Below are 8,797 nucleotides of genomic sequence, written 5' to 3' on the forward strand. Positions count from 1 at the left end.
TTCCTCAGAAAATTAGCAATAGATTTACCTAAAGACCCAGCTATACTAATCGTGGGTATGTACCCAAAAGATGCTCCACCATACCATAAGGACTCATGCACCATTATGTTTATAGAAGCCTTATTTGTAATAGTCAGAAGCTGAAAACAATCCAGATATCCCTCAAATGAAGAATGGATACAGAAGAAACAGGACATCATGAGCTTTGCAGATAAATTGATAGAACTAGAAAATATCACCCTCTTTTTTCGCAACGGGTTTGCCGTCAGAACGCAGGTGTTGTGAAAGCCACCACTAATTCAAAGCAAAAATGGGAAAGGAAAAGACTCGCATCAACATCGTCGTAATCGGACTCGTAGATTCTGGCAAGTCCACTTCAACCGGCCACCTGATCTACAAATGTGGTGGAATCGACAAGCGAACCATGGAAAAGTTTGAGAAGGAGGCTGCTGAGATGGGAAAGGGCTCCTTCAAGTACGCCTGGGTCGTAGACAAACTGAAAGCTGAGCGTGAGCGTGGTATCACTATTGACATCTCCCTGTGGAAATTCGAGACCAGCAAATACTATGTGACCATCATTGATGCCCCAGGACACAGAGACTTCATAAAAAAACATGATTACAGGCACTTCCCGGGCTGACTGTGCTGTCCTGATTGTTGCTGCTGGTGTTGGAGAATTTGAAGCTGGTATCTCCAAGAACGGGCAGACCCGTGAGCATGTTCTTCTGGCTTACACCCTGGGTGTGAAACAGCTGATTGTTGGTGTCAGCAAAATGGATTCCACCAAGCCACCATACAGTCAGAAGAGATACGAGGAAATCGTTAAGGAAGTCAGCACCTACATGAAGAAAATTGGCTACAACCCTGACACAGTAGCATTTGTGCCAATTTCTGGTTGGAATGGTGACAACATGCTGGAGCCAAGTGCTAATATGCCTTGATTCAAGGGATGGAAAGTCACCCGTAAAGATGGCAGTGCCAGTGGCACCACGCTGCTGGAAGCTTTGGATTGTATCCTACCACCAACTCGTCCAACTGACAAGCCTCTGCGACTGCCCATCCAGGATGTCTATAAAATTGGAGGCATTGGCACTGTCCCCGTGGGCCGAGTGGAGACTGGTGTTCTCAAACCTGGCATGGTGGTTACCTTTGCTCCAGTCAATGTAACAACTGAAGTCAAGTCTGTTGAAATGCACCATGAAGCTTTGAGTGAAGCTCTTCCTGGGGACAATGTGGGCTTCAATGTAAAGAACGTGTCGGTCAAAGATGTTAGATGAGGCAATGTTGCTGGTGACAGCAAAAACGACCCACCAATGGAAGCAGCTGGCTTCACTGCTCAGGTGATTATCCTGAACCATCCAGGCCAAATCCGTGCTGGCTTTGCTCCTGTTCTGGATTGTCACACAGCCCACAAAGCATGCAAGTTTGCTGAGCTTAAAGAAAAGATCGATAGTCGTTCTTGTAAGAAGCTGGAAGATGGCCCCAAATTCCTGAAGTCTGGTGATGCTGCCATTGTTGATATGGTCCCTGGCAAGCCCATGTGTGTTGAGAGCTTCTCTGACTATCCTCCACTTGGTCGTTTGGCTGTTCGTGACATGAGGCAGACAGTTGCTGTGGGTGTCATCAAAGTTGTGGACAAGAAGGCTGCTGGAGATGGCAAAGTCACCAAGTCTGCCCAGAAAGCTCAGAAGGCTAAATGAGTATTACCCCTAACACCTGCCACCCCAATCTTAATCAGTGGTGGAAGAACGGTCTCAGAACTGTTTGCCTCAATTGGCCATTTATGTTTAATAGTAAAAGACTGGTTAATGATAACAATACGTTGTAAAACCTTCAGAAGGAAAGAATGCTGTATGGACCTTTGTGTGTGTGGGGGGGGGGGGCAGTTTTACGTTGTTAGTTTTCAAAATCAGTACTTTTTTTTTTTTTTTTTTTTTAATGAGTAAAATTTGATATATTTTGTCCAGGGCCATCAAAGAAGACCTTTCAGTCTTTTTTTTTTCTTTCTTTCTTTTTTTATTATTAGGTATTTTCCTCGTTTACATTTTCAATGCTATCCCAAAGGTCCCCCATACCCACCCCCCCAATCCCCTACCCACCCACTCCCCCTTTTTGTCCCTGGCGTTCCCCTGTACTGGGGCATATAAAGTTTGCAAGTCCAATGGGCCTCTCTTTGCAGTGATGGCTGACTAGGCCATCTTTTGATACATATGCAGCTAGATCAGTACTTTTTAATGGAAACAACTTGACCAAAAATCTGTCACAGAATTTTGAGACTATTAAAACAAGTTTAATGAGAAAAAAAAAAAAAGAAAATATCATCCTGAGTGAGGTAACCCAGACCCAAAAAAGGCATACATTCACAAATAAGTGTATATTAGCCAAAAAAGTAGAGAGAAGTCAGAATACAATTCACAGAAATTAAGAAGTTTAACAAGCAGGAAGGCCCAAGTGAGGATACTTCAATTGCACTTTGATGGGGGAAGAAAATAATCTTGAAAGGTAGAGGGAAAGGGAACATGGGTGGGAGAGGGGAGAGGGAGAGGAAAATGGGAACAGGATCAGGTATGGGGCAGGGGACAGGAAAGAAGCCTAGAGGGTCAGCAGAATGACCTGAAATGTGCAGCTTCAGGGGGTGGAAGGTGAGGGGACCATCTAGAAAGTACCAGAGACCTCGGAGGTGAGAGACTCAGAACTCAATGAGTGATCTTATATGAAATGCCCAACAGTAGGGAGAGAGAAATCGAGGGGGTCCACCTCCAGTAGATAGACATGGCCTCAAGTGGAGGGATGAGGTTACCAATCCACAGTCAAAATTTATGATCCAGAATTGTTCCTGTCTAAAAGTACTGTAGGAACCAAAATGGAGAAGAGTCTGAGAGAAAGGTAGTCCAGTGACTGGCCCAACTTAGGATCTACCTCACAGGGAGGCATGAAGGCCTGATACTACTACTGATCGCTATGGTGTGCTTACAGACAGGAGCCTAACATGGCTGTCCTCTGAGAGGCCCAACCAACAGCTGACTGAGACAGAAGCAGATACCCAACCATTGGACTGAAGTCAGGACCCCGATGGGTGAATTAGGGGAAAGATGGAAGAAGTGGAAGAGGAGGGTGATCCCATAGGAATACCAGCAGTTTCAAATAGCCTGGACCCCAGGGTGCTCCCAAATATTGACCATTCAACCAAGCAGCATACATGAGCTGGCCCAAGGCCTCAGACACATCTATAGCAGAGGACTATCTAGTCTGGTCTCAGTGGGAGAAAATGTCCCTAATCCTTGAGAGACTTGAGGCCCCAGTGGTGTGGGGAGCATCCTTTAGGAGACAGGGGGACGAGGAATGGGATGAGGAACTGTTGGAGTGGGGACCCAGATGGAGAGGGCAACGGCTATATTGTAAATAAAATAAAATAAAATAAAATAAAATAAAATAAAATAAAATAAAATACAAATGTCCTGCTGTAGGGCATTTTCTTATATACTAATTGATGAGGGAGGGCCTAGCCTATTGCAAGTAGAGCCAGTAAAGAGTTCTCTGGAGCCTCTTCACCAGCTCCTGCCTCCAAGTTTTTGCCCCTTTTGAGTTCCTGCATTGAATTCCCTCAGTGTTGGCTTACCACCTGGAACTGTAAGCGGACATAGACTGCTTACTTTCCCAAGTTGCTTTGATCAAGATTCTTCGTCAATAGTAACCGCAATCAAGACAGCTCTGTCATGTACAGAAGACACAACTTTGAATTGCTAACTTCATATTGAATGAAAGTGTCTGACATTTCCTGAACTCTAATTTCAAGTAGTATCTCATAGCCAGCATCTGTTGAACTGTCACAGTCAGTAGGAATATTATAATCTCAGTTTCCAAGCACAGGAACTGAGGCACAGAAAACCCGTGTAATAATTGACTGAAGATCCCTCAGTCGTAGAACAGAGCTTTGAAGCTGGTCAATTGAAACCCTAACTCATTGTTAGGAATTACTATGGGATGTTCCTAAGTACTTATCTTCATTTTCAATACATAATCTCCAACACTTTAAAATATCACATTAGATGACTAGTTTGCTCATTCTATAGATAAAAGGAAATTAGAGACCAGCAACTAAAAGTGGGACATGGAATTTCTATCACTGGTTTTAAATGGCACCACTTATGTATTCTTTACTCCGTTTTTCTCTTCTCTTGGCTCTTCTGCCCAGGGCTATTGGCATTCTTAGATCCTTAGATGTAATTTTTTTTCATCCATTTTCTGAAATTACCAACAATTACTGCCTCAAATAACCTTTTCTGTCTTTTCTTCTGGAACTCAAAGTCTAGGTATATATTAAACAGCTTGATATTGTGCCCCGGGCTGCAAAGGCTCTTTTAGGTTCTTTCAATCTAAAGGCCTATATGTGGATACACATAAAATGTAAACTACACCAGCCTGGCACTCCGGTGCAGGATTACAGGCCCAGTGCTTAGAGTCTCAAGGACAGCTTGATTTCAAGTTTCACTCCAGTTGGGATAGGATAGGAAAAATATTACACATACAAAGTAGACAGAGTCAAGATGCAAGTTTTAGCATCACAAACTATTGAATACTATTTAATGATTATAATTACATTTTATTTAAACAATTTGCTTGAAATTCAGTATACATGTTTTTATCTCTCATAACTCATGTATTTTGTGAAGAAAGCTACATTTGCATATTCATATTCATCATATGTTTTCATATGTGCTCAGATTATTTGCCCTTCCTATAGTAAATTATATGAAGAGATAATCAGGAGTGAGTGAGATGGCTCAGCACATAAATGCGCTCGCTGCCAAGCCCAATGATGTGATTTCAAAATGAGGGTAGTACCTGTGGAAAGAAAACTGACTCCCGCAGGTTATCCTCTGACTCACACACACACACACACACACACACACACACACACACACACACACACACACACACACATATACATACCATGGCATACATACATACAATAAAATAAATACAAAACATAAAAAAGAAATAATTACATAATAGGTACTTGCTGTGTACATAGTACTACCCTGGTTTAGGAGAGCCACCAAATTGAAGTGTAGAGAGCATGAAAAACAAATTAATCATGGTGTGGTATTGTGTCAAGACCCCAACAATCCAAGATAATTTCGTTGGAAGTGCTTAGGAGAGTAAGTTCAGCTTAGTATATTTAAATTGTTTCCAAAGCCTGGATTCTGTCCTGGAGGTCTTCAGAACTCAGGAAGATGAGTTGTTAATGACCTAAATAATTAATTAGCTAATGCTATGGACAGTAGTAAACTGGGAGGAAGCCATGTGCAGAGACTGCAGGAAGGCCACTGTTCTGCCTAGCCTCTTGTAGGTCAGAAAGTAGAGATGAAGTAGCCTTAAAATTAAAGTGATTTTTCTACTTGAGATATGTTGACTATTGGGATTAAAGGCATCTGTCACCATGCCCTGTAAAACACCATTATTCATAAATTTTAAAATATTAAACATAATGAGTATGAAGAGAGGGTGACATGTTTTCATATGCATTTTACCTATAGGGCATATATGATTGACTTTAAATTAGGAGACATTTTCCACAATTAAACGACCAACAGAAAAGCATAAAAGTGCGAAAATTATAGTACCAAGTATACTGAGAAAAATGGTTGCTTGCAGTTGGGAGGCTCAACAGGAAGACAGATGTCTTTTTTCTTTTTAACTTTAGCTGAGAACATGTCCTCTGGATGACAAAAATTCAGCTCTTAGTACACATCTGTGAATAACTACAGTAATACCCTGAGTATTGATTTTGCATCTACAAATAAGTTTTAGTTAGTGGCAAATTTGCAACTGAGAAATGCATAAAAACAAAAAGTAAAAGAATTGATTATATTTAACTCAACATTCCTTCATGACTAACTTTTTATTTTTGAGTTAGGGTGATAAAGATGTTTTCTGTTGGTTAATAGTTCCCTAGTTGTACTCAAATATATATGGGATAATACCAAACCCCTTTCTTTGTGCAGAGCCTTGAAAGTCTTTAATAAGGTGATGAGTGTTGCATTTCTTTTTCAAAATGTAGTATTTTGTAAATTATATCATTATATCATATGGGAGCACTGCTTTAAGGTGTTCCCCCCAAATCATCCATAACAGAATCCTAGTGCTCAGAAATTCCCATTCCAATGAGGAATCGATGCCTTGCAAGGACTGTCATTAATGCTGGCAAGTGACCACTCTCCCAGGATGCTTCTCATGACAGTGGCGGACTGTGTATTTCCAGTCTCATTTCCCAGAGACTTAATTGTCTCCCATGTTATATCTGAAGTTAAATTCCTAAGAATGCTGTATTCGCTAGGGGCTCTCCTCCAAGGAAGAATGTTCACTGAAAATTGCATTCTTGCTGCTTTTCAGAGTTGGACACTTCCAACTTTAATAAGCAATTAAAATAATTCATATCACGAGATCGAACATATGTATCTCAACCTCAAAATCTGCTAGAGGAAAAAAAGACAGACCTCAGGACAGCTGGAGATTGACAAGCATGCCTCAGCTCCCTCAGAACGACATCATCTTAACCAACAGTAATTTAGTCCTTAGAAACGAAGGATCCTTTCACTCATTTGCAGAACAACAGGCAGTTCCTCCCAAGCCTGTAGTAGGAGAGAGTTAAAGCCTGTTAGTCTAAGATGCTGTGTAAAAATTTCATGTCTTTCTTACCTAGAAATATTACAGTATATTTTCTTTATGGATCACATTCTGTATATTTTTTAAAAAATTAATTTATTCACTTTACATTCCAATATCGGCCCTTCCTCTCCTCATAGTACTCACTCACATAAGTCCTTCTTCCATTTCACCTGTTCTCTTTTGAGGAGGGGAAAGCCCCCTCTGAGAGTCACCCCAGTACTTACACCCCCACTCCCTCACACATGAAGTCACAGTGGAACTAGGCCCATTCTGTCCCACTGAAGCCAGATAGAGTGGTGCACTTAGGGCCACGTTCTGTATCTTAAGACTTGGAAGATTGCAATAAACTTTGAACACTGGCCTTTCATCTCAGTTTGGGTTACAAGCAGGAAATGAAGGTGGCTTTAGAAAAGTTAGAAATATGAATTCAATCCATGAGGATTTGTAGAGGACAAGCCGAGAGAGAAGGAGACGAGAAGGGAGAGGAGAAAGGGCAGAGGGGAAAGGAGAGAAAGAGCACACACGTTCAGGTGAAGATGCAGGAAGCAGAGTTCTAGGAACGATGTCTAGGTTGAATTAAGTCCGTAATTTCTAGGCTACGGGGACTGTATCAGTCAGCTCCCCCAGGACTGTGACAAAGCACGTAGGACAGCAAGCTGGACAGAGGACAGACAGATCCTGATTCACCATTTCAGAGATCTTCTCACCTAGCTCACACGGTGAGGCAGGAGCATTATGGTGAGAAATAGACATAGAAACAACACCGCTCACGTGACTCAGCCTGGAAACAAAGAAGAAGGGACAGGAAGGGACCTGGACCTGAAATTTCCTTAAGGACACATGCCCGGTGATTTAACTTTCTCCCACTTCTCAAAATTCTACCATCTCCCCAAAGCACCACAGGCTGATGACCCTGGCACACGGCCTTTGATAGACACAGATTCTAAGTAATAACAGATTGAAGTCTCATCGAAATTCAAGGCATGAAATCTCCTTTTTTTAAAAATTGTGGATTTGAATTTAACAGGACATAGTACACATGGGTTCAGTAGCTTTTTCAAATAATATCCAGTTTTCTGGGACAATAAAAAGATAAAAATAGATAGTCATAAATACTGCAATAGGCTCAAGAGTTTTTATGTTCTATAGTTATGTGCCGTCATCCATCTATAGTAGAATGACTATGTGACTTTTGTTCTTATGGTCCATTGTGGTTTCTGGATCTAAAATTTTCATTCAGGCAAACTGGGTAGCAGAGTGCAGAGGTATTATGTAGAGGCTTGTATGTGGAATGTTTTGCCCTGGTTTGAAGTATTATTTGGGAAAGCCTTGTAATGCAAATTGCCATGAAAATGAGAATTTCAGTTTCGGTGTCATGGCACTTCATCCTGTTACCATATGAGAGGTATGGGATTTTACTGATTTGACTGGCCATGCTGCCACCCACAAAGAAACACACATATTTATTTATATAAGAGAAAGGAGAAAATGAATATTAACTAAGCCAATGGCAGCATGTGGCACATTTGTAATGATGTTTCATAATCTGATTATTGAAGCTTATGAAGAATTGCAATCATGAAAGAATGTAAGTATCTGATGATCACAGATGTGTGCATGTGTGTGTGTGTGTGTGTGTGTGTGCACATACAGACTTACAATGATTGTGTTTAGATTCCTTCAGGAAGAAGAAAAATAAACCCCACTAAACTCCATTTTTATCTCAACTCTTCAATCCTTACAGAGTAGTAGAAGTTGTTATCTTTATATCTTAAAATAATCTTTAAAATATTTATTTATGTCTATTCTATTATGAGTCCATGTCTTGCGTTGCCGCTGGGCATGGCTGCTGGGGGGAGGCAAAATGCCAGGAGTTTGACTGAGCTTATCCCACACTATCGCTGGGTGGATTCAGGTCTTCAGAGAAGCATTAAGACACTGCTCATGGGTGGGGAAGCATAGTCTGAGATGCGAGAAAGCCAAAGCTGGAATTCCCTAACTTCTAGGCAGTTTTCACTGCTAGAAAACTGCACAGAGAAGTTGGAAATGAAGTGTTGGGCCTCGATGGGACAGCTAACAAGGCTGGGACCATTGGGGGCCCGAGCCCAGGGCCGGGGCTTGGGGG

General features: G+C 41.5%; 1 pseudogene; it reads left to right on the forward strand.

The window, feature by feature from the left end:
* Eef1a1-ps1 (eukaryotic translation elongation factor 1 alpha 1, pseudogene 1) lies at positions 245 to 2,301 on the forward strand (annotated as a pseudogene).

Source organism: Mus musculus, chromosome 19, assembly GCF_000001635.26.
Source record: "Mus musculus strain C57BL/6J chromosome 19, GRCm38.p6 C57BL/6J".
NCBI classification, from domain to species: domain Eukaryota; kingdom Metazoa; phylum Chordata; class Mammalia; order Rodentia; family Muridae; genus Mus; species Mus musculus.